We start from the raw sequence: 23011 nt of genomic DNA, 5'->3' as shown, positions 1-23011 counted from the left end.
TTGAATAGGTTGGAAAAGCCTCTGAGGCAGTAGACACTAAAACATTCCACTGATATCCATACAAATGAGTGGGTCACCATTTCTTCCAGGAAATCTGTATTAAGCTTCTTACCCATTGGCAAATATCACTACTTTATGAAGCAAGTTAATTAAATTAACGTGCGTATAATAAAAATGCGTTGAAATGAAGTCAATACATACAGCCTAATCTGCTGTAGAAATGTTGTCAGTTCATTAGCGGTGCCTCCCCTGCCCCACTTTCGACAGTAGCCTGACAATTTCCCAGGTCTTATCAACAATTTTTCCATCAATGGTGTTGAATTCTAAATGCTTCCATATACCCTTCTTCAGACGTTATGGTGCCATAATTATCCATTCAATACGGCTCGTTAATTGTCTCCATATTGAGTTAGTAAAGGGAACAACAATAGCCGGGTTTATGCAACAAGGCATGCATCAGATCAGAATGCCCCCTGTTGAAGTTTAAAGGACCCATATTGTAAAAAATGAGATTTCCATGTCTTCTTTAATTATAAAGCAGGTTGAGGTGCTATACAAATACTGTACCAGGTATCAAAACGCTCAATCCACAGAGAAATGGACACACCCCATATTCAGAAACTGTGCCATTAAACAAGACGTCAGAACTTCCGTAAATTTGTGATGCCACAACTATACTGAATATAGGGAGAAAGTGCTGTTTCAGTGCAGTTACAGTCATTCAAGAGATGCCGAAATTGCAGATGCTGAAGACCCCTGAAACGTTGACCAATCAGAGCACACTGGGCTTAAAGAGACAGGCGCTAATACAGATAAAGGGTGAATACAGGTACATTCATACAGACAGTAGGAGAAAAATAATCTGTTTTATTTAACTACAAAGCATGTAACCATGTTCTAGTAGAAACCCAGAATACGTAAAGTATGAACCTGAAAGTTAGCCTAATATGGGACCTTTAAGGCACAGCCTGTTGCACTTTTACACAGTGAAATTTGAATTTGAACGCATCATTACACAGAATAATTATTTTTTTTCCCACGGTAGCCTTCTTATTTCAAATAAATAGCCCTAATGCATCGAGGCGATATCAGTTTCGAGAGATTTTGTTAGGGAGGAAACCAACTCTGCATATCTGCTGTATGTGTTTGCCATAATACTCCAGAGTGATTGAAAAACAAAACAGAATGTACCTTTAGTCATAAGCTCTCATAAGCTGAGTACATACAGCAGTTGCATTAATAAGATAAAGCACAAAACACTGTGTGCGAGACGGTGGCAAGAACAACGATTTCCCCCACTATTATAAAAGGCAATTTTCCAAATGTTTGCCAGCATACACAGTGCATTTCAAAAAATGCTTTTACTCAGGCTTAAGTGTATGCTGAGCAAATATGACTACCATTTCATGAAGTGTTTGTTATCTGCGGTTGTGCAGTTATTAATGTAGATGGGTGTTGGAATGACTCCCAGAGAGTTTTCACACACTACTACTCCTCTTTTCTCCTCCCCGGGGGTGTTGTTAGCATGTGTGTCCCCTGACAGCTCGCTCCACATAATGAGGCTGACAGACCAAAACAAACACAGGTACAGAACATAGGTAGACAAAAAAAACAGCAAGTCGAGCCAGAGGAGATGAAGGAACGAGGCGGGCAACTCGCTATCTTTGGCAAGACCTATGGCTACTGCTGTGGTAGCTATGGCTGGCTGGGCTAAAGTATGAGTCATAACACAGCTTTTTTCCGTGCCTTTTGCATCCCCATCCTGTTTTATTTTTGATCTCTTTATCACTTTTTTCTGCTTTGCTGTACACAGATGCAGTTGGCCATGGTCGCTGTAAAGGCATAGGGCGAGTATTGATGGTGAGATAGCACACTGTGCCATCTCCTCTTTCTTTATTCCCCCTTTTATTCTCTCTCTCTCTCTCTAGCCCCCACCCCCCCAGGTGTGCTGCTGGCTGGGGCTAAATGATGAACAGAGCCACAGTGTCTGTCGTCTCTAATGGGGACGTTATGCAGGAGGATGGGAGAAGAGCTCACACCAGACTCGTAAATCACAAACTCCTGTAGAGAGACTCACTGCAAGGCCTCACCGCTCCACTAACCCTGCAATAGATGCTCACATATAAATGAAAAAGAAAGCCACACGTACACACACACATATGCAAACACGTATTGAGAATTTGCATACATAGACAGTGAATATAGATAAACGCACAACCTCAAATGCACATCTGCACTTGTGCTGCTACTGCACAGCCCATTTACCTGACCTCCAGCGCGTAGTCAACATTTGCCGTGTAACTACTGGGACACAATTCACTTACATCTGTCCAGTGACGGCACCTCTGCCAACAGGACAGTGGGCTACACCAGAGCTTGTGTCAATGTGATTGAAGTTTGACAGAGCAGTTAAAGCATTATTAGTGCTCCCTGTCACAGCCCAGCACACACAGAGGCCTGCTGGTGCCACAGGTGAGGTAAACACAGGCCCCATTTAGCATATTACCCATCAGTCAACACGACAGGCAAAGGAGATAAAGAAATGCACACCCACTGTCGGTGGGAAAACAAGCACTCCAGTCTGCCCCGTCTCACAAGAAGGACTATACAAAGGTATTTTTGTGTGTCCAGGCAACCAACACACAGACATGCACACCCGCACACACAAAAATACCAAGCAGTGACACATGCTACTATGCACACACACACAGGTTGATGACAGAATAGGCATTATCCGAAGCAAAATATCTCCAGAAGATGCCTCACATTGCTAATTGACTGTGATGAGCCAGCGCCAGCAAACCGTGATGCTTTCTTTTTTCTTTTCTTATTTATCCCTAAATTTCCACTTTATCCGCACAAAAAGATAATCTGGAAGGAATCCACAAAAATGGGTATTTCTTCTATGTGGTTTATAAGCCACAAATCCTTGAAAAGATCCCCAACTGCTGATGCATGGCTTATTGCTACTACAAATATGCTAATCTGAAAAATCCAAGGTGAGGAATTTGATTTATTATCTACCTCAATATAACTAACGCTTTACAACAACATGCTCCATTTGACATGTGATGATGGAAATGAAAGAAAATGCCAAGTCTCACTTTCAAGACCATTTAAGGGGGGAAAAAAACTTGCCAATTAAGGTAAGAGTAATGTCCATGGGAGATAGAACAAACAAACAATGGTAAGCTTTTAACAGTTAGTGTGTTGCCAAAAGACAGGGGGCCGTGATGTGGCAACAGGGGCTTAGCCAACAGAGCTGTTTGGACTAGAAACAGACAGCTGGCACAGTGGTAGGGAGACCCGTTTAAATGCTCTCTCCTCAGGAGGCCATGAACCAAGTTGACCTTCGCAGACTCAGTCAAATGTAGACATAACTATATACAAACACACGCTAACAGGGGTATTCTTAAGTAAATGGCAGGCTGCAGGAGCCTTTTGGTTACATTGTGCTCTTCATCGTGTCGCAATGGCAGACAAGAGGGATGTTAAAACAATAAAAGGTAGGTTAAAAAAAAAAAAAACAATAGAGTGAGACAGGCTGACAGAGCGATTGATACCGCGGACAAAAGGGAGACAGCACGCATACTCTCGCTGCAATGTTTACAAAGTCTGCTGGTATTTGTCTTACATCTTTGAAATGGCAAGAAGCAACCTTTATCCAGCGTGATTCCTCCCTGAAGATAATGGATTGTGAACACAAAACCTCCTCCTCAAACCGTGTCATCTGCCCCTTCCTCACTTCGTATCATCAACAAACTCACACACAGAAGCGCAGACACAGCAGACAGAGACAGAGACACACACACACACACACACACACACACACACTCTGTCAACACTCCCTGAGGCAGTAGTGTTAATTCCTCCCAGCCTATTCCCAGTCACACATGGCCGTGGAGGCAGTCGCCAGTGGAGCCTCACTGCTAGATTAACCTTTGCTCTCGCCACAGATCTGTTTTTCAGAGGGACCGGCAGTCAGACAGGGGCCATGGCTGGCAGATAGTAACTCATTGTCAGAACACTGTCAGCGCTAGGGCCCTGAATTAGTGGCTTTTGAAGAAAGGGACTGTTGACGTGGGCAGGGTGCCAGCCAAGAGGAAAAGCAGACCTACTGCCCCTCACAGCACTTAACCTGACCTCTCCCCTCAGGATGTGGGGAAAGGGGTGGTGGAGTGCTGTGTGTGTGTGTGTGTTGCTGTGTGTGCGTGTGCACACGTGTATACATGCGCGGCGGTGAGAGTTAAAGTGTTTTCTCTGTGCTTGAGCAAGTACATATTTTGGCTGCTGATACATCCCAATGCAAGAGAAAGAAAAACACCACCGGCACTTTCTTGCAATTTCTCTCAATTTCTCACTGGTGCACAATGTGATCCTGTTTTCCCTATTCCCCCCTGTGGTCTGTGTTACATTTACCAGAGGAAAAGGTCACATGTCATAGTAAATGTAATGAGCATGTTCTGGAGAAATACAGCCACTGGCACTCGAGCTGCACAGTTAAAACAGTAGCAAGGACTTCAAAATTGTGAAAACCTCAAGTAAAAACACTGAACTTGGCTTTTATTAACCCATTTCAAATTACAGAATTGCATGTGAAACCAATGGCTTTCATACAGGCTTTATTTAGGATCTGGGGTTCAACTGATGCATTGGCCCACATGCACAGCAGCAGAACTATGCAGTGAGTAAAACCATAGAGAATCAATTGCCTGTGTACTATTTGTTTTGCTGTAAAAATCAATACTAAATGCCTTTCACCATTATCAATGGAATACACTTACAACACTCACTGACTGGTCTACATTATTACTTACAGCATTTACTTAAGTGTTGTCAAGTCAAGTGTAGTTGTTGCAGTAATGGAGAAATAAATTGCTAAGACTTTCAAAAATGTCTTTCAACTTAATAAACTAGAACAGACATCACAGAGTAGAGACAGGGAGCGAGAATGGTGAAAATGTGCGATAAAAAGACAACACGATAGAGCTGCTGAACTGCTTTGCTGAAATTTTGATAATACATTGGCCTTTTAACCAAGCTGCCGCAGCAAAGGCACAATGGACAACACATTTCCTGCAAGTGAAGAATGGTCAGGGGCCTGTGAACATTCTAGTTCCACCTGCCTCAGCCCGACTCTGCCAAAACCCAGTTTAAATGGCTTATTATATGGCGGAGGGAGGAGGAGGATGAAGGGGTGGAGGGACGGAGCAGGAGCAGCCGCCGGCAGCTTTGTACCTCATTGTGTGGTTTGAAAAACACGGAACGGCAAGATAGCGCCACACAAAAGCGGAACAGGAAAAGGCCATTGGAGAGTTCCTTTCAACAGCCCCATGTCTCGCTCGTTCCCCTCCCCCACCAACCCTTCCGCCCACCCCCATGTCACCCAGGTAAGTCTTCCTCGCTCTGCTGCTAACGGAGTGAAAAGCCATTCCTGCCAGTGAGGTTCCCAGGTGGGTAATGTACTCTTTACAGCACCTTATTCTCAACTAAGAGCAGACAGGGGCTGCAAAGTCATGGAAGTGAACTGCTCTTAACAACAGGCCCAGGCCAGCAGGATGTGTTGGGCTGGCAGAGAAAAGGCTGTGACTGAAAAAGCGATTTGGGTTTTAATGAAGCGCTGATGAATGGGTCTCAGACCCCGGCAGCTATAACTCAGAGCCCAGGCAGAGACACACGCCTGGCAGGGCTTAGAGTTTCACACTGCTGGTTCACGGCGGGGCCACAGTACCCTCACACTTCTTATCCATGGAATAGATGGACGTGTCACATATTGTCTAAAGTCTGGTTTGCAAAACAACCAAAATGCTTTAGTTTTGGTTGTTCAGGAGATATTTTTAGTTTTTAAGACAGGCCACTGTGTGCGTATGAGCAGATATGTTCAAGAGTGGGTGTGGGAGTATATTGTATGTGCATGTTAAATGCAGTCATGCAGTCAAAAAGCACATTAAATGTTCAGATTGATATGTCAAACCCAGTGGACAGGATCATATAAAACCCTGGGCCACGTCAAAGCAAGACCTCAAGCCTGTTCCACATTACAGAGAAAGTCAAGTCAAAGCATATTATGTTTATTATGCTTCTTGAGTTACGACAGCTTTCATAGTCTTTCCAATAAAAACGTCACAATACTGCTCTTAGTCTAAATACAGCCACATATGATGTATTTTCCATTTTTGCTATGAGCATGAATATGTAACTGTAGAGTGTTGTGTTCTTGGACAAAACGGAGACGGTTAATTCTCTTCAGACTTTACTTCATTTTCAGCATTACTTTTACACTTGTAGCACTTATCTTCACTCTCGTGTATACTCTTCTTCTACACACCTTCTCTCCTTCTTCTACCCTTACCACTCGGTAACTTCCCTTCCTTACACCACTCATAGTGCCACCTACTGGTGGTGAAGCATAGACATAAATGCCAGTGTCTGCAAACACAACATAGAGGAAATGCTCTTGAGATTCTGACAATGAAATGTTTGACATTTTGATATTGCACATCCAAATTAAAGATGTGTGAAATTGTGGCAAAGTTGATGCCAAGATATGGATATCAGGATTAAATTCATCACTGGGTGGTTGCCTTGTCAAATGCGACATGTAAAACCTGTAAACTCATTAGCGGAAAAAGCTATTGTAATAAAGTAAAAACATAAAACAGACAAACTGCCTCTCTGCTTTAGCCTGCTTTTATTTGTAATGGATTTCAGAGGAGTGGATTAGAGTACTGTTCCAGTTTTTGTTGGAATTACTGTACACTTAAATAAAATGTCACACTGAAGAATTTGATTGTTGCCCTGCTGTCGACAGGCATTCTGCATTATTGCCCATTGGTTTGATGAAACGATTTTACAGTCTACAATCACAGTATTTCCACTTATAAGACTTAACTATGCTCATCTGCCTCACTGCCCCCTTGATATCAACTTTGAACCATGCAGATTAAGCAGTGGTTGTCAGTGGCTCACTGCATACACAATATGGGCAGTCAGGGAGCCCTCGAGAAAGAAGTGGCATGAATTGATCTCAACAGCAATTGGCACAAAAAGCTCACTGTAGCTCCCAGGGCTCAGAGTATCAAAAAGAGGCCAGAGCTTCCATGTGCACATAGAACTAAAAAATGAGCAAGTAGAAGTGGCAAACTAAAAGTCATGGAGTATGTTTTTTTTTCTGTTATGTAACATGTTTTACTTAAAATAACAAAATGAACAAGTGGGAAGGCACAAGTGACTGCTAGCAACAAAAACAAGTTTGCCACTTGGCTGAATTACTTATAAGAAAAAATAAAATATTGGCTAGCACAAAACAAGACAGTTGTAGATATTCCATGATTCATATGCCTCACTGGTGATGAAAAAAAGAAAAAGGAAGAAGGGTGACAGAATCCTATATAAACCCATGAGGTGCAATACTGTTAGCCAATAAAATGCTTTAATTTTCCAAGATCAGAAGCATGTTTTCTATAATTAATATAATATGTAATGAGGCTCTGGGTCTTCTTCACAGCTGCACATACATTGTTTTTGCTTTCGTTTGTCAGTGAAGTTGACAGACAAGTCTATATTTCTGCACGGGTTTTTGGCTTTTTCATGGCTGGTTAAGTTAGGATATAACTAATAAATCCAAAACTGTAGTTCGTGCATATGCATGAGCGCACACACACACACACACACACACACACACACACACACACACACACACACACACACACACACACACACACACACACACACACACAGTTACTCATGCACTCACTCGCATGAAACTTTCCACTTTTAATCATAAGCTACCATATGTCTCCTTTCTGTAGATCCCCTGCGGCCTCACTTCCAGCCAGGCAGCAGAGCTTTCGGGAGTCCACCTGTGATGCTTCCAAATCCAGCAACGCAACTCGGCTGTTGTGCTAAAAAAACCTCTCTACTTGGTTTCACAGTGGCCTAAAGCCAGGACTGATAGTCAAGCTTGGCTCGGAAAAGACGGAGAGGACAGGCTCACAAATACTCTAGAAACTCTTCCGCGTTGCACTCTGACTTTCCTCCGACTATTTCTCTTCTCTTTTTGCCCATCGCAGCCTCGCAGACAGACACATTCATACCCTCCTCTGTCTTAAGGACAGAGCAGACTGGACAGCAGAAGGATGGCAGATCACACCAAGGCGATCAGGGATTCCAACACAAACCTTGGACACCTTTACCGCGCAGCACCTGCGCCAGCAGCAATGCACATCTGCCTTGCATCTGCTCATTACAGGTGATTAGCTAGATGATATGGTGTATTCTCCACCTTCTAAATGCTACCCTGCAGTTAAAGTACCTGGTGTCTCTCTACATATTAAACAGCACTTACCTAAGACATACCATTTAGAAATAAAGGGTGTTTTGAAGACAAAATATGTTTAAAAAAAAAAAAAAAAAAAAAAAAAAAAAAAAACATGTCTCCCATCTGTCCTGATGAACAATAAAAGGCAAACATATCTTGTTGTTGTTGCTTTTTCTTTATGCCTGGCCTTGGTATCCAAACTCCTGGGTGGGCTTAAAAATAACCTGTCAGACATTACACCTACATCACAGCAGAGATGACCCAACATGCAAACAAACACACGCATGCCTGACTCAATAATCAGCCTACATACCTACGGCAGTAAGGCATAACAGAAAACAGCTTCTAGCTTAAGCAATAAAGTCAAAATGTATAAGGATCCAAACGTTTTTATATATATATACACATACATACATACATACATACATACACACACACAGCTTGGGCAAGACAGTGGCACTTTAAATCCACATGAAGTTCCCTCTTTCCTGTTTTTCTTCCTCTTTAGGGACATGAGCTCAGCCACAAAGAGGGGACTGCAAAGCATCCATCTTTTGGATTGTTTGTTTAAAGTGACAGGGACGAAAAAGACAAAGCGAGTGTAGCAAATACCCAAACAGTCAAATGTCAAGTTCAGTACAATTAAATACATTCAGGGCAAAGTGTGGACTAAGGAGACAAGGCAAACTCTATCAGTATTCCTAAAGACAAAGAGAATAAAGTCTATTAACACAACCATTTACAACAACAGACTACAGCGCAGAGCTGAGATATGAGCTCATAGGACTCCAAATTGAGAGTCACAGACAACCAATGATGGGTAATTTGCAAATAATATCAGTAATTGAAGCAATTAACTTTGTTTTGTTGTGGAAAGGAAACCATTTAGATACTCATGCGTGTAAGAACACACACACACACACACACACACACACACACACACACACAAGCTCTGTCAGACACAAACACAAACATACCTTCACTAGGGTGCAGGATGATGAGGGTGTAGCTACAGCTTACAGTGTGTGTTTTATTAATGCTGAAATGTTAAAATGAGCATCATTCAATATAGCTACTGACAAGAGGCCACTTATTATTCAGATTAATAATTAACAGACTGTGTTAAAAGGCATTCCGAAAATCGAAAAGTGCTGTCTCTTTCATTTCCACATGATGACAGATGGTGGTCCTCTCACTTCTTTGTTAACACATTTTATTTTTTATTTTGTGTTATTTTTGTGTCTGCTATCCCTTAGTCTACCCACAGACAGATGAGGCCTTGGACACAAAGCAGGCAAAAAAGCATCCACCCCTCTATTTTCCACAATGACTGCTCAGATAACTAGCTCTGCAGTCTTTCATGCAGTGATGCAAATCTCTGCCCAGTCTTCAGGGTGAATTTTTCAAGACACCTGCTGTGATGGGAAGGCCTGCAATCAAAAAATGCCCCACCAGACAGTTTTGAATGACTTCTGCTGCAAGACTGAGAGAAGCAGTTCTTTAAAGGAGTTAAGTTATGCATACGTTTGTCATGGAGGAGTAGCTAGCGTTCCAAAAATAGCTGGCAGTGAGCACCATTTTATGCTGCTGTTTTCATGTTGTCATTTCAAAAGTGAGCTGCATAGAAAAGAGGGAAAAGTGTAGAAAGTATATTGGTGGTCCGTAGCACAATAAAATACAAATACCAAAAAAACAAAGAAGAGAAGGAAATAAATAAGAAATAATCCACAAAAGACATTCCAGAATGATGATGATCACAGATAGATAGATAGCTAGATAGCTAGATAGCTAGATAGATAGATGTAGAGTAGCAGTATACACAGAAACTATCACTCTACACAACACTAAGTCTTGCTTATTATAATTACCTTAATAGTAATCATCCTCTAATTATGCAAAATCTTGCTTTTATCTCACAGTGAGGGAGATCCTCTCTCGTGGGCGTTAAGTAGAAATTGTCATTGCAGCATACATCCCTAGATGCGAGCAGCGTGTAGTGCTACATTTCAGTGAGGAGGGCAATTTGACTTACAAGTCTTATTCTGTTTGCGTAACGCTCAATGAAAGAAAATCAGCAACAGAACAGATAGCAGTTGGAGACTGTGTTGTCCAGGTAACTCAGCAAGCAAAGACCCTGAACCTAATGTGTTAAAATGAGGCTTTCAAGATACATTGTCTAGGTAGCTTGTTTAAATTGCATGTTACTGCCGTTTGACACGGAATACCTCTAATTCAATTTCTATTATATTTTATGACGTTATTTTGACCATTTCTTGAGCTATCCAAAATCCTGAGCAGACTGCTGAGAGACATTGTCTTTAAAGTTTGGGAAATTAAAGAAGGTAGAGGGCAGCACCTAATCTGCTGATCAATAAGAGGATTTAACTTCATACAAAAGACAGCTCATCTGCATTCACCACAGCAGCCGGGAAGCAGCCTGCAGAGGTTCCGGAATACTATCTCTCTTTTCCTGTGTTCTTTTCCCGCCCTGCCTTTTCTCCATGTTCACCTTTCGTCTGTTAATCCCTGTCTTTCATGCCAACAGGAATGGGCGGATTAGAGCTGGGAAAGTATTCACACAGCACACAGACCTCTCACACTCTGGCTATATATCCCTTCTGCAACCCACACTCTCTTCAGCAATTGTCTGCGTGCAGTTGCGCGTGTGTGTGTGTGTGTGTGTGTGTGTGTGTGTGTGTGTGTGTATGTGCAGTGTATGCTAACCACTATGGGACTTCCATGTAGGTGTGGGATGCGTGTGTGTGGTACAGTGCTTTACAACACAGTCCATCACTACTTCCTCTAATCCAGTTTAAATAAGCTTCTTTTGAAGAGATGCTCAATAGACACACACACACACACACACACACACACACACACACACACACACACACACACACACACACACACACAACACACACACACACAAACGCACACACCGGCTACAGTTTACACAGACATATCTTTTCGTCTTTTTCCCCCTCTCTCACACACACTTGCACGCTCACACACACACACACACACACACACACACACACACCTATATAATTAGCAACAGTAGACTATCAGGCTACACTGACTAAGTGTGGACTTCTATTTCTGGTCATTTAGAAAATACAAAAATAGAAAAGAACATTTACTTTTGAGATCTTTTAGACGCAGACACACACACACACACACACACACACACACACACACACACACACACACACACACACACACACACACACACACACACACACCACAGCTGAGTCTTTTTAGCAACTTTGGAGAAGGATAAACACACCTGTTTAGAGCAGACCTGTCTGTCTTAGGCACAGTCCAAATAGAGTTAGCTTCTAATCCTTTTCACTCTCCCCTGTCATTCATGAGCTTCCTTCATCTGTGGGTATAGCTAAACCAGCCCAGCCATGAACAGACACACACACACACACACACACACACACACACAGACACACACACACACACACAATACACTCAAGCTGCAGTTTCACTTGAGCTGAGCTTTTGTGGGACTGAAACAGCAAAGCAAGCAGTCTTTCACAGATGACGGGCAAAGACTGGCAGCATCTAATAAAATGGTATAAGACGTCCAATCTGTCCAATCCATTTAGGGCTGATGCCTCTGAATTCCTTCTCATTGCAGATGGTTTGGTTGTCATTTTCAGACCTCTTGCAGAGGCAAGCACTGCACAAGAGGAGGGTGACCCTCTCTCTCTCAGGTCACATGCTTGATCGACCACAGAACATGCACAAACACACATTTATTCTGGGGTTGGAGTGGGTGCTATTTCCATCATCCATTAGTAGTTGTATTAACACTCCACCTAGACCTCAAAGCTTTCAGTGGTCTAGTGAATGATGGGTGCTCTTAAGGCACTTAAATCTGCAGACCTTGACACAAACAAACACAAGTGCATGTCCATACACACAAAGGTCATTTAGTCTTCAGTGTGTCAGCCACACAGCAATAAAAAAAAGAACAAGGCTTTTAAAGACTCTTAAAAACATCCAAAATAAAAAAAAATATCTCATAAAGATCACAAAGTATTTTGGTGTAAAGAGCAATATGGTAACAAAAGGAGGACTAAGCTGTCCATGCCATGGAGAGCAGGAGAGCATGCACATTTCCATTCCAACCACAGACCGCACTTGGTTATTTCTGCTAATTATACAGCTCAGTAAAATCATCTGGTGCAGCCTTCAGATGGTTGCCTATCAGTGATCTATAGTCATCAATGACTGAGTAGAGAAAAAAAAGCTCCTACTGCACAGCCCCAAATAATGGTTTAGTATTATGCGTCAAGCCAACGCAAGACGGAGCAACATTTAATTAACATTTCTAATTGTGCCTTAAAGGCTGCCTCGAATTAGCGGCGGCTTCATCCGCGGCTGATTATGTTGGGATGATGAGGTTAATGGTGCTGGATATTTGGCTGCTTGGCAAACAGTGAGCGCGAGAATGCTGTGGGGTCTGCGTTGCCCCTGGAAACCCCATATTCAGATGTGAATTAATACGGGCTGTGTTTAAGTGAGTGTTTATTCAGATTACAACCTGTGTGACCTTGTGTGACCTTGTGTGTGTGTGTGTGTGTCTTTGACCATGCCAAATGTTTTATAAGGCCTGACTTGAATCAGTTTATTCAATGCAGGCTAGTTCATTCACAAGGTCCCGATTGCGGCGATTCGATTCTATATCATTTAGGTTAGGGCAATTTCAGTACCAATTTTGCTTGGAAATAAAAGAGATTCTCAGAAAACTTGTGCTGTAAATTGTACAAGCAAGAAGCAACCCTCAAATATTTTTAAATAAAATAATAAATAAATTATTAAGAATTGGCCCCTAAAAAGCAGTTTTTTACTCCATGTACTCCATTACATCCATGGTAAAAAGGCATTTATTAAAAGATTGGTTTCTGAATTTTATGAATCAATATCAGTCATCACTCAAACAAAAAACGATTTTATTTGGACAATGGGTTATTTTAACCCAGCCCTAATTGCTTTCCTTCAGGGATTCAGAGTTGCTGTCCACAACCTCGACAGCACTTCGGAGAATTCAGAGCACGAGTATGTACTGGAGTCGTGCTGTCCATATTTAAAAACACCACTTCTACCAGACTGCCAGATTGAGGCATATTGCAAGTCCCAGGCCAGTTAGTTGCTCTGTGTGGATGGCCTGTTATATAAAGACTAACACAAAGTTGTTGAGCCACTCATTTGGAGCAAATTCAAGCAAAGCCTTCCACGTAGAGAATCACGGGTTGTGCACCAGTCAAAAGCAAACACACACTTGGAAAGGCACATTTCAGCCCACCCCACTCAGCCCATATTATTCCGCCTCACTGAGCTCACTTGACTCTCTGCCAGTATAACTGTAAGTCACCCCCCCTCCCTTCCCTATTTCTGTCTACACTCCTGTGCTGACTTTCCCTTCCTAAGTTGCTCCTTCCTTCTCTCCTTGCCTCTTCAATTCCAGCTCTTCCTCCCATTTCCAAATAAACACCGGTCATCCGGAAACGAATGAGGGACATGAATGGGCCCTTGGTTTATTGTTAACAAATAGTCTGCAGCATAGAGAAGCATTCATTAGGACACAGCGCCGAGCAGACGTTTACAATGATCGTCCAGAGGAGAAGATGGAATTGGTAGAGCAAATATAACAGCTCTAAGATGACAAAGACAAACCTGCTAACACAGAAAAAGTCAGAGACGCACCTAGAGATCTGAAAGCCATTAACTCTGGTGCTAGCGAGGAGGAATGGGGTCTGTGATGGCCTATTTCTGTAGGCTCTATATCTCATCAGGGGGTCTCACCCAAGATGTTGTGTGATTTATTTGGCCTCAAAATCCATTTTTTCTTCTTTTTTTTTTTAATCAAGTGTGTGCATATGTGAGCCCAGTTGTACAAGCCTGCTCCATCTATGTGTTCCATCACCAAAAGGCCTCGAGTGCAGTTGTCATGGAGATGGGACACAGGTGCTCCAATGGCTCCCTAGACACTTGTGAGGTCATCATCGAACAGGAAGAGGAAATAGTTCTGCTCGTAATTACCCTCGCATACAGAACTACTTAAATCTTGGCCGCAACGTTGTTATGACTCAAAACAACAACTTCAGCAAATTTCTGGGTCACCAATCCGTGTCATGCTATTTAGTCTGACTCACAATAGCCCATTCTCTAAGCACAGTAGGCCAGCTGGTAGGGTATAGCATCCACATTCAGCCAAAGACTCTATAATGAGACGAGAGCTGTAACTTTGCTTTGATGATGTTGCCCAGTCATGTGAACAAAAGGGCCACTCTTGATCGTCCACGTTTGAGCTGAATGTTGATGATAGCGGATAGGGAGGACAGGCCTCGGATTTGTGTCCAATGATTTGAGTTAATTGAAACAGGCTATTCATTAACAAAATCCAATTAAAAAAAAAAGTGTTCACATGTAATTCCAAAAAAAGGAATGAGAAAAATGTAAAGGAATTTCTAATATTTATGTAATTCGTTCTCTTGGGATGACCCCTCTCACCACACAGACACTAACACAACTGAAGAGTAGGCACTTGGCAGAACAGGAAACATGGGGTTAATGTCCGCCTGTCCTCGGGTCTCAACTCTGAGGCAGGAAATGAGCTGCTGTGTCCACCAATCGCTTTAATAGCTTTAATAATAGGAGAGATTTATTAGAACGAGGTTGCTGCTGCAGCTGTGCCAACCCTAATTAATTTTCCTGTGTGTGTGTGTGTGTGAGAGAGAGAGAGAGAGAGAGAGAGAGAGAGAGAGAGAGAGAGAGAGAGAGAGAGAGAGAGAGAGAGAGAGAGAGCGAAAGAAAGACTATGAATGAAAGAAAATATAATTAGGTGTGAATATATGTGAATGAAATAATGTATGTGTCTAAATGTAAATATTCCCACGTAGGTTTATGGATAACGTTTGTTTTGTTGAAAGCCGCAGGTTCCAACCCGACATGTACTCCATTCGTTGGGAGACAATGTAAAACATGTGGGCTTGGCAAACCAGAGACCTATAGATCAGACAGCCAGCCCCGGCCAGATGGCCCTGGCCAAGCAGCCCTCCTCTCTGTCAACCTCAATACTAATTAGGGTGTTTACATTGGGCCGCATGTGTCTGTGTGCGAGTTTAAGAGTTTCCTAAATGAGCAGAGAGATGAGTGAGGCGCTAGTTGAAACTGCAGTGCTTAACTGCTTCTTCGGAGCCCTCGTAACTACGGTAAATGTGCAAAATGTGGCACAGGCACAGCTTGGCAACTAAATGAATGCATTTTGAAGGTTTTAGGCAAATGAGAGGGTTATTCTTTTGACTTGAGAGTCAACTTTCAAGAGTTATTTTAACTTACTGCTATGGCAACATCAATCAATAGGTTTTAGAGCTACATTCAAAGATTCTAAGTCTATATCCTGGGCTGTGATTCACCACTTCGTCTCTGCTTGAACATAATGAACAGGTTGATGCAGCTTTAGAAAATAACCAAACCCAACTGTGTCTATCTGAAGAAAATCCTTTATATATATATACACACACACTCAGAAACAAGAGGTTTCTCAAGATGTGCTGAAGAACACACCCTACCAGTCCCACATCTACCCTGCTACCTTCATAATAGCTATTGAATGAGAACAACATTACCTCATCTCCTCTCTGCTAAATCACTGCCCTCAATTTCTCCATGGGTGACCAGTTCTTTTCTTCTATCAATCTCAACTTCTGCCACCATTTATTTCTTACCCCTCTATTTTACATCTAAATGTTCTGGATCTCTATTGGTTTCTCGATTACTTAAAACCTTCTTTTCTTCTTCCCTACACATCACACTATTTTACTCTTCTATGTTGCTGTATGAGTCTGGAACCACAACAGTGTGATGGCTGACAGCAGGGGAGAATGTTGAGGGTTTACTAAATGTTTAACATGCAGTCAGAACCGGCCCAGACGGGCACCCCGCCAACAAGCTTGTTTTATTTGCAATAATGGCTTCCTCTTAACAAAATATCTGTTGGCGGAGGCTGTTGATGTCTGTGTCTGTGTGTGAGGGAAATTTATATATGTCAACTATGAGCGGCCATAAATTGTGACTTGAGATACTTTAACCTGCTCATCACAGATCTTTTATTATGCGTTTGTGTGTGTGTGTGTGTGTGTGTGTGTGTGTGTGTGTGTGTGTGTGTGTGTGTATGTGTCTCTGTGAGTGATTGTTTTTTGATACTGTGCTTCCCCTTACAATACATCTTCTGTAATGGCTGGGTGACTGGACAGGCCCCTTCTAGATGGTGGGGGTGGCGTAAATCAGAGTTGATTTGGCTCCCTGCCACAGATGTGTCAGCTCACCCTGTCCAATGAGGATCCAACAAATAGCATTCCATGTCACTCACATCACACTCCATAGATCTTCCAGACGGCTACAGTATCCCTCTGACTTTTTAAGACAGACTCCCCCAGACTTCTGGTAGTGCCCCCCCAACACGTCCCTCCTATGGATTTGCTGCAATACAATGTCATCTCTCTTCCTTTGGCCCCTCAAATAGGCCTGTCAGAGTATTTCCACTGGATCAAAAGCCCAGATGGCTACAGTCAGCGGGAGTGAGAGAGAAAGCCTCCAGTACAAAGACTGGAATGGAATCAGATGACATGGAATATACTGTGTTTAAAATCTCATTGTGGTGCAAGAACACAGCGATTGATCTGCATTCATTCATGAGCAGCACAAATAAACGTAGCAACATACGGGGAGGAAAAAAAAAAATGGTGCTGTTCTCATGTCGCAGGTGTTTTCGAGAGAGAGGCAGAGCGCTGCTCCCATTTCTGTGTGATTGTCTGTGCTTCCTGCCATGTCTGCTTGCTGTGTGTAATTGCTCCAGTGACCATGACAGAGGAGCAACTGTACAAAGTGTGCAAAGACAAAGCGGTGTGTGTTCACGCTGCTGTTCTCCTCCTGCCTCTGCAGTAGGCCAAGCAGATTGATGCTACAGCAGTGAGCACTATTTCGCTAGCATGCCAGGTCACTAGCTGCACACTGTGCCTCAGGAGAAAGCGAAAGAAGAACATTGTCCCCCCTTTGTCTATGTCCTCGTCTGCCTCGTTCTCTACCTCTTCCTCTGACCACAGGCTGTTCCTTCTCCTCAAGTTAACAAGTTTCACAATGTGCCACCAGTCATCTTCAACATTTGAGTGCCTGCAGAAACACCGTTTCCTCAAGTGTCCAAGTCCTGCTTGTGGAGATAGAACACAGGTTGGTTGAGCAGCTGACGTCAACAGGATACAGTACACTGGAGACGTAGTCACTGTAGACAATTATTAGCATCATAGATATCCCCACCACCACAGCCATTTGATTTGGCGAGATCTCATTAACAAAAGCAACTTTTCTGTCAGAGGATCTTTTGAAAATCAAAAGAATCAAACACTGTGATATGAGAAACTCATATGAGCTAACATGCACACACACACACACACACGCCAACACTGGGGACAGCGCATAACATCTGTGATCAGCATTAGTCAGATGGATCTGCTTGAATTAGCATGAAAATCCAACTAGCAGACAGCGATAAAGGCGAGATTATTTTGGCACACAGGGAAAGAGGAGACCGATAGACAGCGAGGGAGACAGAAAAAGGCCAACCGAGATAGGGTTGTAACCAAATAGTTTGATATTTTCACTACTAATGCTACACTGGCTCAGAGTCGTGATTTACTTACGAGGTCAAGGCAGCGTGTCTGAGAACATGAAGCGAGAGGGATATTAGAGAGAGGGGAAGAAAGAATAGATGGAGCTCAGAATAAATGGGAAGGGGAGGAAAAATGAGAGAGGCAGACAGGGGAACTCATTAACTTCTCTTTAATAAAGCACAAGTCGCATGGGGACCCTTTCATTCCTTCATCTATCTAGTCACACACACACAAACAAAAAGGCACACAATACACTCTAGTGCCACATTGATCACCTCCAGATAACCACACAGATTGTGATCATACCAACACCCACATTACAAATCACTAACATAGAACTTCATTGGTGATGTCCCTGACAAACCTATCCTAGACCCTAGACTCTAAAGTTACTGCAGATCATACAGTGCTGACAGTAACCTCTCCACTGCTTTATTCTGTGAATAAATTACTGGAGTGCTGACAGAGAAGACACTGAATGTAAATATTGTGTAGGCTCAATCCCATAAAGAAACCAAATATCTTATAGCGACAGCACACATGCGCAGAGGAAATCTGCAAATATAAAGACATTTTTCACCAATTTCTCTTTATTTGCAAGCCATCTTCAAAGACTATGAAAGGGAAAAGCATTTCCATGATAAACATTGAAACTGGCGCTGGGCCCAGTTCCAGATTGCCTTTTGTCGTTATCGCTTGTGGGATAAGTTCGCTCTGACTCGGAGGCAAAGGAGCAGGACTAGGAAGGCTGGATACTATACGAAAGGATAGCAGGGATTGGAGCATTAAAGCTTCTTCTATATGTGTATATCCATTCCTTCCCTAGGGGACAGAAAGCAAGGCTAATTTAAGAAGCGTGGGCCCTGTCAGCTGCCATTAGCATGCCCGCTCACAGACGCACACAAACACACAAGTGGGCACATTTGTCCCAAAACACACAGAGCGCGCACATGCAGTCGCACACACTCGCTACACAAAGCTACTTCCAGAAATGTGGGCAACTGTCAGAAGTCATCATCTGCGAGTACAAAGCCAACCAACATGTTACACAACCTGGCGCTCTAATGGGTGGAGGCAGGGAGATAGAGAGAGTCAGACAGATAGAGAGAGATAGAGGAAGAACTATTGATTTACGCCTGAATAACAACTCAACAAAATAAAACTGAAAATATATTGCGTGTCTTCTAAGCATGGACCCTAACAATCCGGGCAGTAGGGCTGCAACTAACGATTACATTCATTGTCAATTAATCTGTTGATTCTTTTCTTGATTAATCGATTAGTTGTTTGGTCTATAAAATGGTGAAATATGACGGTCAGTGTTTTCCAAAGCCCAATATAACGTCCTCAAATGTCTTGTTTTGTGACCACAACTCAACGATATTCAGTTTACGGTCATAGAGAAGTGAAGAAACTTGAAAATATTCACATTTAAGAAGCTGGAATTTTGACTCAAACCGATTAATCGATTATCAAAATAGTTGGCTATAAACTTTAATGGTTGACAACTAATCAATTAATTGTTGCAGCTCTACCGGGCAGTGTGTTAAGCAGAGCTTTTTGCTGGGTGAAGGTGTGTTAATCACATCAGAGAGTTTGTAGATTCCCCAGGACTAGGAGACATAGCAGAAAGAAAGACAAGAGAGCTCCTACACACTATGCGATAACAGAAATTGTTCCGGTTCAGTGCATGTCACACTGTGCATGATGAGTTTAATTAAAATCTTGGTCGTGATCTGTGTCAGACTGCACATATACAAGTAGTTTTTGGGCATGTTATGCTTTTATTTGCGAGTCCACAGTAGAGAGATGACAGAAAATGAGGGGAGAGAGAGATGGGGAACTACATACAACAAGGGTCCCCAGCTGGACCCTTTGCCACCAAGTCAAACCACAATATTAATTTTGATGATTTTTCAGGCATGTCAGATTGTGTGATGAATGCTTAATGAATTGTAACGCTACAATGTGAGTTTTAAAAAAAAAATTGTTGTTTAATGTCATTTGGTAGCAGTAGTCGTATTGCAAGAATATGGTTCTCCATTTCTGAGACTGTCTGAACTCTGGCTGTCTTTGCCCGCCGGTCACTAAGACTTAAACTGAGATTTGTTTTGAATTGAAGACTTCAAGAGATTTCGAGAGATTTCACCACATCTCTCTAATGATTATAAAATGTTGTTTAGTTGTATAGGATAGCTCATGATTGAACAGTGTAGAGGGGCCTTTGGTCAGGGACATTGCCAACATGCAAATCTTGCATCTTTCAATGGTGTCCGTCTAAGCAAGGTCAGTCAAAAAACACAAGTCCGAGACCACACACACACAAACACACCGTCTCTCAGCGCCTTAACCCTACATAAAATCAAGAAAATTCACAAATATTCATACAAATCCTAGAGAGAGAGAGAGAGAGAGAGAGAGAGATACAAGTTTTTTTTTTTCTTTACAGTTCTTATTCTCATATGAAATGATCACATTCAGGTGTTCTGTGATCAAGAGGGATTTCAAAGCAGGGACTTGCAGTTGCCAGTCTCCAGGGGCGACTGCGGCCTAGCCTATCAGAGACACAGATTCCCAATCCGCCTGAATGGGCTGCCGACCATTTTGTGTAACATCAGTCCTTCACTACAGAGATCAGAGACTTTTCAACTGCAATCAAATAATTCTAACAAACATGATACACTGGCTGCCACCTATGGAATCCTTATGTCAGCAGTCATGCAATACTGTTTCTCTGTAATTGCGTGCAGAAATTCATTTTCCCAAGATACTGTATGACATTCCTCAAGCAGATTTCCATCTCATTGTGTGCACGGTCGCTCATTCACGCCTATAATACAACTTAGGGGTTTGGCACTGAAATACATTAGCATTTTAGAATACATTAGCATACCCAAAGGGAACTGCGGTAACATTGATAACAAGTAACCGCATGCATTTAAATGCTGCTCTCCCTCTGATCACACACAATATGCCATCGCTACACTATGCCACCCCCCCCCACACACACACGCACGCATGCACGCACATGTGCACGCGCACACACACACACACACACACACACACACACACACACACACACACCTTGTCTCTGTGAAGCAGTCCCACCCCCTGCTGCGAAGCAGGTGCCGTGATATGATTCTCCCTTCATCCATGCATGCTGACACACATGCATGCACACAGACACACAGACACACACACACACACACGCATGTCAAAGAAAGAGCTGTGAAGCGGAGGTGACAGGTCTCTGGTTCCATGCCATCCTCAGCAAATGTAGTGCTAATTGACATTCCCCCACTGTTAGAGAGCAGCGTGCCTGCAACATGGGGTCCATATGGACCCCAAGATGGAGTCATCTCCTGCCTACTAAAGGATCATGGGAAGAGAGAACAATCGAGCAGTGCTCATTATTAGGCACGCCCGTACACAAACATAAACATAAGGAAAATATATAAGCTGTTAATTCCTTTGTGTATTCAACTTCAGCTCATGAACACGTATTTGCACAGGCACATGGAGAACGTGGTGTTATTTTAATATGACAGCTGATTAGAAAGATGAGAGATTTGAGTGCGACATCTCTAATGATCTCTTCATCTGATTGACGGGCTAGGCAAGGCTTCAATTCACACATCTCGTCATAACAGAATGTGGAGCACATACAGCAAAGGGGGTCAGCATGTCAGACACACACACACACACACACACTGCACAAAGACGCACAAATACGCCACACACATTGCTCCACTGAATGTTAGAAAAAGACTATTTGCTTCCATAAATCCCTCCTGTGACTTCCAGAATATTCCACTATTATGTTGGCCCTAGAAGAGCTATTTCCTCCCCCAGTTAGCCTGTCGTCAGGGGCATTGTACTGTATTGTCAGGGAGCGAGCCTAAATGGGGCCCTTTCAGGGGTATTTTCAGGTACTTTCATGGAAGAATGGAGAGGATATTCATATCACATTTCAGTTTTTCTATCGCTGAGAAAACACAGTTTTGGACAACACGCAGACACGCCTGCATTGAGACACACACACAATCACACACCGGCACTTCCTTCGCTGACCCAAACGAGCGAGTCAAGTGCATTCCAGCTCCCAGTGATTTCCTCCATCTTGTCCCAACAGACAGGATCCCATTACAAGCGCCTGGCTGTTATCTCCTACAAAGGCAGCAGCAAATATTGTAATACACATTGCAAATTAAATGTTCTAAACATTTCCATAAGACATCTACAATTTTGAAACACAATTACATGATCAAAATTGTATTGAACTTCCAAAATTTGCATTGGTAGCCATCTCCACAATTGCTCTCTCGATAAAACCTATTTCATTAACCTGATCTACTAAACGAGGGCAAACTGATCAGGGATTTCTTAAAGGAACTGGCAATCTGCAGCAAGCTCCTTTAATTGCTCTCTCACTGATCCATTTTGTGATTATTGGCAATTACCTTTCAATTAGCAATGTGCTGATGTCACCACAATGTGAAAGGCAAAGCAATCAGGGGTTGTTAGTGTAGAAAATGGCTGTCCATATTAATGACCCGATCAACTGTCCAGTTTGCACAGAGGACCCTGTGTGTTTGTGAGTGTGTGTGTATGGTCCTGGAACTAATCTCCAGTGTGACTGCAGCAATCACAGCATAGCAGGCCTGTCAACACTGCTTCATGTCTACACTGCTCAGTAGTTTTGGGGGCTGCTAAATAGGATACATATGCCATTCAAAAGGACCTTGACTGAAGCACACTTAACCCCTACATCAATAGCCCCCTTACCAACCATCACTTATCACCCCAGTGAGGTGCCCCATTTATTTGAGTCATATTCAATCTGGAAAGAATGTTAATGTAATATAACTGAATTTTCTTAATTGCTCTACTGAAATTATCTGCGCTTTGGAAGTGGGTGGAAGTAGATCTGAATTTTACATCTTACATTTTCTTTTTTACACATTTAAAGCAATCATGGACTAAATATTCTAATCTATTATGTTACTTA

General features: G+C 42.6%; 1 protein-coding gene across 4 annotated transcripts in view; it reads right to left on the bottom strand.

Moving 5' to 3' along the window:
• ephb1 (EPH receptor B1) overlaps nt 1–23011 on the bottom strand; it is a 171376-nt gene that overhangs the window by 134670 nt on the left and 13695 nt on the right. The window lies entirely within an intron of this gene.

This window comes from Perca flavescens, chromosome 12 (genome assembly GCF_004354835.1).
Source record: "Perca flavescens isolate YP-PL-M2 chromosome 12, PFLA_1.0, whole genome shotgun sequence".
Classification (NCBI taxonomy): Eukaryota; Metazoa; Chordata; class Actinopteri; order Perciformes; family Percidae; genus Perca; species Perca flavescens.
This window is presented reverse-complemented; position numbering and strand designations above follow the sequence as displayed.